Here is a 10274-nt window from a genome sequence, read left to right on the forward strand (position 1 = left end):
ATAGGACTGGTGGGTTATTATTCGAAGGTATCAAAGGTGAATTATTTCCATAGTCTATGAGGACCAATACAGTAGTACTCTCTCCGGCACTCTGTAATAGATGAGTTTCTTTTCGGCACAAGATTTAAGAAAAATTGTGTTAGTGAGTTAAGTAAATGAATAATAGAGTAGGAAAGGAAAAAGGTTGACAGATGATGAGAGAATAAAGTAAGAGAGAAGAAAAGTTATTGTTTTTTACCAAAAAAGTAGCGACTCAACTACAGTGCAATAATCCAAAAATGAATTAGACTCAGCTACAAAGATACGGAGGGAGTAGTACATAATTGTGACTTGGCCATTTTTCCTACGAAAAGAAGGTTGTAAATTGACCTAAAATTAATCTATAGCATGGAACAACCCCTAAATCAAATTTATAATTGAGCTAGGAAATTATAAATGCAATTTAAATTAACCTTACTTATATCAATAAGTGTTGAGATTCCAAGATCCTCGTCCTCCTTACTGATTAAGTAAAGAGTTATAATGCCACTTTACATAAAAGCAACTGTTCACTTTTTCCCCATCTAAAAAAAGTATACTAACCACAAAAAAATATCATTACTTTCAAACAATAATTATATACGTATGTATAGTTCAATTTTCAACTGCTGGTGTCGGGAAGAAGTAGCACGAATAAAAAACTTTCTATATTCAAGTAGCTACCGGTCTCCAAAAATAATTTATCATTTTATAAAGTCTATATTGTTTGCTTGATTATTTGTAAGTTTAGGCATTAATTATCATTCATGTAAAAAAGGATTAAAAACGTCCCAGAGTCAATTTTTATGATGGGAAGTGCAAATTTTATTCATTATAAACTTGGTAGTATATTCTTTTTGTGACAATCTTAGTGTCATAACTCATAAGCGTATTGATTATCTTTTCATGAATTACACTTAAGAGCTCTACAAATAATCAAGATATAGGAAACAGTTCAGTGTTTTTTCTATTATATGAAAACTAATTAACTTTTTTCTGAAAAAAATTCAGAAGTTATTCAAAAATAACAAAATTATAGTATTAATTTTTGTATGTATAGGTATAATCATCTAAACTATCTTGTTATAAGCTAATGTTTCATGAGTTAAGTATTATAATGAAAAAATGACTTTTATTAACTATATAAATTATGGATACCGTACATGTTAGAAATGATAATGAGGTGAATAAAATAAATTATCCAGGAGTAAAATAGCCGGTTGAGACATTGTTTTTTGTTTGCCATCTTTAAAATGTGATTTTTCATATTTTTGGTAAAAAAAAATGTAAAAACATTTTGTAGAGACTAAATCCATTTCCAGGAAATCTAAATTTGATAAATCACGAATTAAGAAATTAAATGACGAGAATAGGTAGGTGTGGACTGGGGAAAGGAAAGCATATAGGAAAACGACGATTTGGAAAGCCGTTACGCCATGAGTGACATCAAAGCACACATCACTATACTCTGCAACAACCACCATATACATATAGTCACCGGAATGCTACAACCGCCAAAACACCTCGACCACAAGTCCAAAGTTGAGAACTCTCATTTTTCGAGGAGAGTTGGATTTTTCTCGCCTCCTCATTCACCGCTTCAATTTTTCAGGTGAATTCTTCATATAACGCTTTCTATTCGACCGCGTGCTTGTTAATTAGGTTTGAAGGTTTGATTAATGCTGTAATCAACTTATTTGATCATTTATACAGCAGCATCCTTTTAGAGCCATGCACTGAAATAAATGAATTGACGGAGTATCTTTCTTAAAACTCGTCTGCGTGTAAGTGACGTGACATTGAGGGTTTTGAGGAGTTGTAATTAGCTGGAGAGAAGCATGATCTAGGGTGAGCGTAGAGTTACTATGATATCGGATTATCAGTATAATTGACGACTGCAGGGGAGCTTTTTTTTGCATGAATATGTATATAGTTGTTTCATTCTAACACTATCTAGTTTGTGGAGAGTCTGGAGAGTAATACTTGATTAAGTTACTTAGAATGGCTGGAGAGACACCGGTTTTCCTTATAAATAAAACTTTTTAATATTTCTGGTGATTTTCATTTATATTGACATCTCTTATCATTTTTCAGCAGAACATGTTCCATAGTTATTTACATTAAGAATGGTATTCTAGCCTAATTTCCCTGAACCCTTTATGGCATATGATTATCAAACCTGTTCAGTTTCATTTAATATGTGCTCCAGTAGCTTTTAGGTACACAGTTGCAAAAGGAGCTGCTTTCAAATGGGATGGGGGAGCATCTATAAAGACGCTTGAAAGTTTTCAAGCTAGCTGTTGTAATCTACCTGGATTATAAGGTCGTAGTGCTTCTAGGTTGCTGTCATTGTATAAGTTAATTGTGTGTCACAGTGAACTGCTGAATGACAATGATGCCCGGTTCTTCCCCTTTTTTCTATTGGTTTTTAATCTGCAGGCCCTGCAAGTGAGAGAGAAATGGACAAATAGTTCAAAGAGGGATGAGCTTTGGGAGAAGGCTCATGAATGTAATGCCAAGCGTGTTCTTAAATTGATAGTTAAGCTGGAAGGAATATGGGTGAAACTAGGACAGTACCTATCTACAAGAGCTGATGTACTCCCCCCAGCCTATATACACCATCTCAAGCAGCTGCATGACTCTCTCCCCCCTCGCCCGTTAGAAGAGGTAATTAATTTATTGTAATATTGAAGCATTTTAAGAAAGCTGAAATGGAAGTCTCGTGATGCTGTAGCGTAGCATCTGGGCGGTAACATCTGGGAAAAGTAGATAAATATGAAACATATGATTATTTCCCTATATGTTGATATATTTTAATAAACAGTCTTGTTAAATTCTTGCATAAGTTTGAGTAAAGGAGCCTGCTAATCGTAGTGAGGTGGTGAATATACTATAATACAAATTGGATAACAAATGAGCTCCATGCTTGTGAACCCAATGGAGTTGCATGTTTTTATGTCCAATTTGCTCCTGCATATTCATGGTACAGGCTACTTTGTTAGTATATAACAAGCTTCATCTGAGCAGGTTTTCCAGATTATCAACCAAGAGCTTGGGAAATCGATGGACGATCTCTTTTTAAATTTTGATAATATACCACTGGCTACAGCATCTGTAAGACTCCAATACTACAATGGAGCTTCTGATTTCCTATATTTATGTTCAGATTGGAAGTGCTAATGAGCAAGATCATAAACCTAATGTCTAAATTCATTTTCTCTATGGTGCATTTAGAAAAATTATACGTGTGTAGATAAATGCCTATTAATGCCATTAGCCAAATATGTAATTTATTTACATATGATATACTGTCACTTTCAGCTCTTATGCAGCTTAGCATTCCTCTACAGTAAGGTTTTCAACTTCACATGTATTGGCACCTGATTTTTATTGAAAACCATAATAGAGATTTTACAGAAAACTATATATGATCGGTTGAACTATCTTATAGTTTCTCATCAAGGTAGATGAAAAGATAAATGATAAATGAACTCCCCTTCTCTTGGGATACAAAACATATGTTTGGATGACTCCACTGCTTTCTCTATCTTTGTGCAGATAGCTCAAGTTCATAGGGCAACTCTGCGTGATGGACAGGACGTAGTAGTTAAAGTTCAACATGAGGGTATAAAAGAAATCATACTGGAGGTTGTTTTGGGGCTGCAAGATAGTTTTGTCTATGATGCACATGATATCAATGTCCTGAATTATTTGTTTTTATAGGATCTGAAAAATGCTAAGTCAATAGTTGATTGGATTGCCTGGGCAGAACCACAATATAACTTCAGTCACATAATAGATGAGTGGTGCAAAGAAGCACCCAAGGGACTTGACTTTAACATTGAGGCTGGTATGCTAGTCATCATTCATTATGTGTCTTATTTTCAAATCCTTTGACATTTTAAGTCCTTCTCTTGGTTTTTGTAGAAAACACTCGGGAAGTTTCTAGGAATCTTGGCTGTAAAAGTAATTCTGATGATAACGACATAAATCGTGTGGACGTCTTAATTCCAGAAATTATTATGGTATACCTTTTGTCTACTTTCTCCAACTGAAGTTTTTAGCCTGTTATGATGTTTTACATGGTCCTATCAAAATATTAGACCATTTTTTCCATTAGTCAAATTGCCGTAGGAATATGTGACCGAGGTGATTGATTATATCCCTCAAGTTCATGGTTTATTAAGAGAGACCTGTTTCCTACTTTCTTCTGTACATTTGTGTTTACTTCTCACCCTGCTGACATTGCCTTCCTGAAATTGCATTAAGTACTTCTGAACTTTTCACATATATCTCCAATGCTTAGACAAAGGCATACTCGTCAGGTGTATTTAACAACTTTGGTGTGCTTTCCTGCACGGGAAGAAGACAAAATTCTGATTGCATGTGCACCAGAATAAAACAATACCTCATGGCTAGCTTTGAAGCATACCTGAAATGGCATCTGTATAACATGGGCTCAACATTTACAGACAATGTTTTCCAAATTTTGTATCCATATTACGTATTAATTTTACTTACAATAGAATCTGATTGTGGAAAGTTCATCAAAAAGGAAGAAAAAAAGACTTTACTTGAGGGAATCTGTGTGATGAAAATTTTCTTCCCATACACCACTCAGATTTGCACTTTCCTGCATTGCCAATTTGCTTTTCTTACTTACATGGATGCAGTCAACTGAGAAAGTCCTAATCTTAGAGTATATGGATGGAGTCCGATTAAATGACTCTATGTCTCTGCAAGAAATGGGTGTCGATAAACAAAAACTGGTTGAGGAAATTACTCGTGCATATGCACATCAAATTTATGTTGATGGATTCTTCAATGGTGACCCTCACCCTGGTACCCTATATCTTGAATCTCAGTGTGGTTTGTTCTTTCAGTTCGTTAACAATCATATTGTATCATGGATCTTCTATTAATTTGACGCAGGAAACTTCCTTGTCAGCAAGGCTTCCCCACATCGACCAATTTTGCTAGATTTTGGGCTTACAAAGAGGCTACCATCTTCTTTTAAACAAGCTTTAGCAAAAATGTTTCTAGCATCTGCTGAGGTTAGCAGATATGTTAAATCAAATTGATAAGTTTTGATAGAACATGAAAACAGCACCAGAATTAGGCTTTGCTAGGCCATTTCCTGTTCAGGTCATTCAATGCCATTGATTTAGGCTGTAGCCACGACCCATTGTTTTTTTTCCATATCTATTCTTTTGGGGGTTTAGATCCATGTAGTAGTGTTTTCTTGGTCAAGAAAACTTATGTGCTGCTTCTTGCAGGGTGATCATGTGGCTCTTTTATCTTCCTTGGAAGAAATGGGACTTAAGTTGCGGTTGGATGTACCTGAACACCTGATGAAAATAACAAATGTCTTCTTCCGCACTTCAGCCCCAGCAAATGAAGCCACTGTAAGAGGCACATATTAATTTTCAATATAATTAATCATTTTGTTGTACTCAGTTGATTCTGCTATTTGGTGAAGAAAACATTGAAAGATTTAGCTCGGAAAAGAGATAATCGTATGAAGTTCCTTCAAGAGAAAATGAAGCTCAATGCGAAACAAGTCAAACGATTCAATCCTGTAAGTCCCAACTCCAAATAATCTCCTTGATTATGATGTTATTAACCAAAAACCTCCCTGCCCCTCACGAAACACCAAACAAAAGTAATTTTTCAGTGGATTCATATAAATATTTTCTTCAGGTTGATGCCTTTCCAGGGGATATCGTTATATTCAGCAGAGTTATTAATCTTCTAAGAGGTAACAGATAGTAATTGTTTGTGTGCACTCTTCTTCTATTTGGTACTCCATAAATTTCCATAATTTGTGTACTGGCATGGATTTTCAGGTCTTTGATCAACAATGGGTCTTCCAGTAAGTTACATGGATATTATGAGGCCATTTGCAGAATCTGTTTTACAATGGTAAGCTGTGATTTTATGATTTTTTGTATCCTCGGATGATCGTCCCCTTACGTTTAGAAAACCTGTTTCAGCAATGTGAACAAAGGGCCAGCAACTAATCCAAACTGGATGCACACCACTCCTATTCTTTCTAATGTTGAAAATAAGCTTCGCAAGCTCTTAATTGAGCTTGGGAATGCTGATAAAGTACTTGGAATCCAGGTAGACCATTACTGCAGAATACGTATGAAAGCCTGCCTGCTTTAAATTATTTTCTTCAAAAAAAGATATCACTATTTTCGTTGCGAAGAACATGCCAATATTTTTATTCCTTCGTCACTATTTATTGATTGAAAAGGTTTTGGTTGTACAATTCTTCAAGATAACAAAGACTAAAGTAAAATGCATCAAAAGGTCATATTGTTGATATTCACAAATGCATTTTGTCATTTCCCAAATTATGTTGGATCCCATGCCACTTGGAAATGTAATCTCCTCAAGTTTATAAAGTATATCGACAGGATTAATGCATTTATTTTTTCGTACAAATAAGTCTAGACATACATCCTCCTTTACAGCATTAACTTAATTTCTTTTTGGCATCTCATAGTGTGTTTATCAAGTAATAGAGCTTGTGCCCTTATTTTATAGAAAGCTACTTGTTTTTGCTCTATATTATTTCTTATGATCTCTCTGAGCTCTACTGATCTTCATTGAACTGCCTTAGGTGTGTGCCTATAGAGACGGAGAAGTAATCATTGATACTGCAGCTGGGATCCTTGGAAGATATGATCCTAGACCAGTTCAGCCTGATAGTTTATTCCCTGTTTTCTCTGCATCAAAAGGAATCACGGCAGGAATGATTCATTGGCTTGTTGATAAAGGGTATGAAAAAGTTGTGCGTGCTCTGTTATATTCATGTTGGCATGAGGGTGCAGATTTACTAATGCGTACTTTCAAATTGCTAGCTACTGATCAGTGTCTTTCCTTGGCTAGTTCCTTACTGTAAACTCCATTCAATAGATACATCTATTCTTTATGTGAAAATAATTGTTGCATGATATCCAACAAATTATTAGTATTCAGAATTTGATTGGAAATGAAGATTCAATATTAACTGGTTAAAATTCATCTGGCAGGAAACTGGACCTCGTGGACAAAGTTGAAAATATTTGGCCAGAATTTGGATCTGGAAAAGACAAGATAAAGGTACTATTTTTTATGTATGCTAGTTTTTCATATGATTATGATGGGTCTATAATCTGCTGGGAAATGACCTGATAATAAAAAATAATATATTGGGTTAGTGAAGTGCAGTTCTTAACTCCAAGATCGTATTAGACCATAGCAATAATCTAACTGGCTCCAACTTGTTTACTATTTCTGTTCTTATCTCTGAATTTTGTTGTTGGAATTGTTCAAATATTTTTTAATTGTTCTATTAGGTTCATCATGTGCTTAATCACACATCTGGTTTGCAAAATGCCATGAGCAGTGTAACACACGAAAATCCTCTACTTCTGACTGATTGGGATGAATGTTTAAATTGCATCACAAAGACGGTGCCAGAGACTGAACCTGGAGCTCAGCAGTTTTATCATTATGTGGCGGTATTATTGAGGTAACAACATACTTATTAAATTTAAAGATTTTACTGTTTCAGTAACAAAATGATATTGTGGGTTTCAAACTTTGAATCTTATATTCCCCCCAAACACCCACCCCCCTCTTCTTATTGAGGTAACAACATACTTACTTATTAAATTTAAAAATTTTATGTTTCAGTAACAAAATGATATTGTGGGTTTCAAACTTTGAATCTTATATTCCCCCCAACCACCCACCCCCCTCTTCTCCGTAGTTTGAGAGTTATCTTCTTCTGTCTAGACTGGGGACTACATAATTCAACCTTGGAATGTGGTATAAATACTTTAGCTAGTGGCTTGTGAGGTTTTGTTCCTTTTTATCTTTACTCTTATTTCACGTGTTGACTGTCTGTGATATCAAGAGCAAAGACTCGATAAACGTCCTATTAAAATTTTTATGTTCTACCATATTCATTTTTCAATTTATCCGAAATGCAAAATTTGCAAAGATAGACTATTCCTACTTTTTGAGGAAATTCGTGGAACAATTTGACAAAGAAGTGTTGTGTTGAAGAAAATGGTACTATTAAATAGTGACATTGCCATACAAAAATGATTTTGCTGATACATGTTGCAACAAACTTTTAGGGACTGGTTATGTCAGTATAGGTAGTTCCTAAGAGGAATCCATAATTTCTCAGCCCTCTCCTTCTCTCTTCTGAATAGAACCCGAACCATGACACATAGAAAGTTTCACCTCCCAGTTCTCTGGTGATTGAATATACATCTATGTTGCGAGTCTTATTAATAATCTAATCATTTTCATGATGCAGCATGCATCAAGTAAGAAGTTCCAGGAGATCCTCGAAAAAGCATTTATTCAACCTCTTAACATAAACGGCGAGCTATACATTGGAATTCCTCCAGGCATGTTTCGACTCTTCGTAAATTATGTATTCTGTTCATGCACACCTTGAACTTGCTAGTAAATGCCAATCCATCCATGGAGTGGTGTTTGTTGATCCTTTTGGAAATTTCGAGAAGACAGGATTAGAGTACTACTTTCCAAAGCTTGTGTAGTTAAATATGGTCTGATGATGATAGTGTTTTTTTTTTCTCACCAAACCACATCCTCCTATCAGAAATTTACCAAGCATTTTTTGGTACTAATCCAGATGTATTTGAATAAAGAAAAACTGAGACTCCAATAGATAAGTGAAAATCGAATACATTAATAGTTGGATCAAGTTCGAATGGTTTCGGACTCCTGTCAGTTTAGTAGGTTGGAGAGGAAAGATGATGTAATATTTCTCCATATTGCCTTTTTTTCAACTTTTTATATCTGACAATGTGATTTATTTTTACTAGGTGTGGAGTCTCGACTTGCCACTCTCACATCTGATATGGAAGACATCAAGAGACTCTCTGAGATCACCCAACGGCCAGATATTCCAGCCAACTTCCAGTCCCAAATACAAGACGCATCTGAGATTGCCTCTGCGATTCCTGCTTTATTTAACACTCTTTTTGCACGCCGTGCCATCATACCTGCTGCCAACGCACACTCCTCAGCTCGTGCTCTTGCACGCTACTATGCAGCTCTCGTGGATCAGGGTGCCATTCCACCACCACATGCTTCTCCTGCCCAACCCAAACTGGGGAGCCACCCGCACATTCCCAAATTCACAACTCTAAAATCCACCAAAAAACGAAAAGGTGCGTTGAAGAAGGATAGCCGGGCTAAATACACTAAGGTTCCTACTGATGATGCTAGCAGCAGCAGCAGCAGCAGTTCTGTAGCTAGAGGTGAACATGGCAATGACCAAACAACTGCTAAACTTTTTACCAACAGAAGAATCCACGATGCATTCGTGGGAGCTGGGGAATACGAGAAGTTGACACTTCCAGGTGGGCAGTTTGGTCTCGGTTTCAAAAGATCTTACTCAGAGGACGGTAAGTTGATCGGCTTCGGGCATTCTGGAATCGGTGGATCGACAGGCTATTGCGACATTGACAACAGATTCTCTATCAGTATAACGTTGAACAAGTTGAACATGGGAGGCGTGACTGCCAAAATCATGCAGTTAGTCTGCTCAGAACTCAATATACCACTGCCAGCAGATTTTTACAGATTTTCGGAGAGACTAGGTGATGATTACTCAAATATAGTACCTTTGATTAGTTGATACATATGTCTAAATTAGAGTCGAATTACTTGCACATTTAAGCTACCCAACGTGTAATATTCACATATATTAGTAATTATTTTGGTATCCCATATTTGCCATTTTCTCAGCCTCCATCATCATTGATATGGGAGAAAAAGCTTATCTACCCAAATAATAAAGTTATAGGTATGTGAATATAAGATAAATATTTTCTAATTTTTGAATTAAAATCCACGTATGCACATTTATGCATATGGGATGATCCAAACCTTTGGAACTACTCGGACGATGAAGCGCAGATTGACAAGACGCTTCCAATGGATCAAGGGTTCGAATCACCACAAGGTTGATCGGGAACCATTATTCATCATCTTTAACCAAAAAAAAAAAACCTTGGTAATTTGACCTATCAATTTACTAAAAAAGGCAAAAACGATTATAAACCGTCTTTCACAAATGGCTGATGGCCAATATTACAGCTGGTATTATATTTCCCACAACATACATGATCTAAACAGTACCCATCCGTTACTTGTTAATAGACGCATTTCTTTTCGGCACAGAGTTTAAGAATAGTATGTTAAATGAATGGTGAATAAAG

At 35.8% G+C, this 10274-nt stretch overlaps 1 pseudogene; it reads left to right on the forward strand.

Moving 5' to 3' along the window:
* Window positions 1–1397: 1397 nt before the first annotated feature.
* On the forward strand, window positions 1398–9814 carry LOC121783610 (annotated as a pseudogene).
* Window positions 9815–10274: the final 460 nt, after the last annotated feature.

This window comes from Salvia splendens, chromosome 21, assembly GCF_004379255.2.
Source record: "Salvia splendens isolate huo1 chromosome 21, SspV2, whole genome shotgun sequence".
Lineage (NCBI taxonomy): Eukaryota > Viridiplantae > Streptophyta > Magnoliopsida > Lamiales > Lamiaceae > Salvia > Salvia splendens.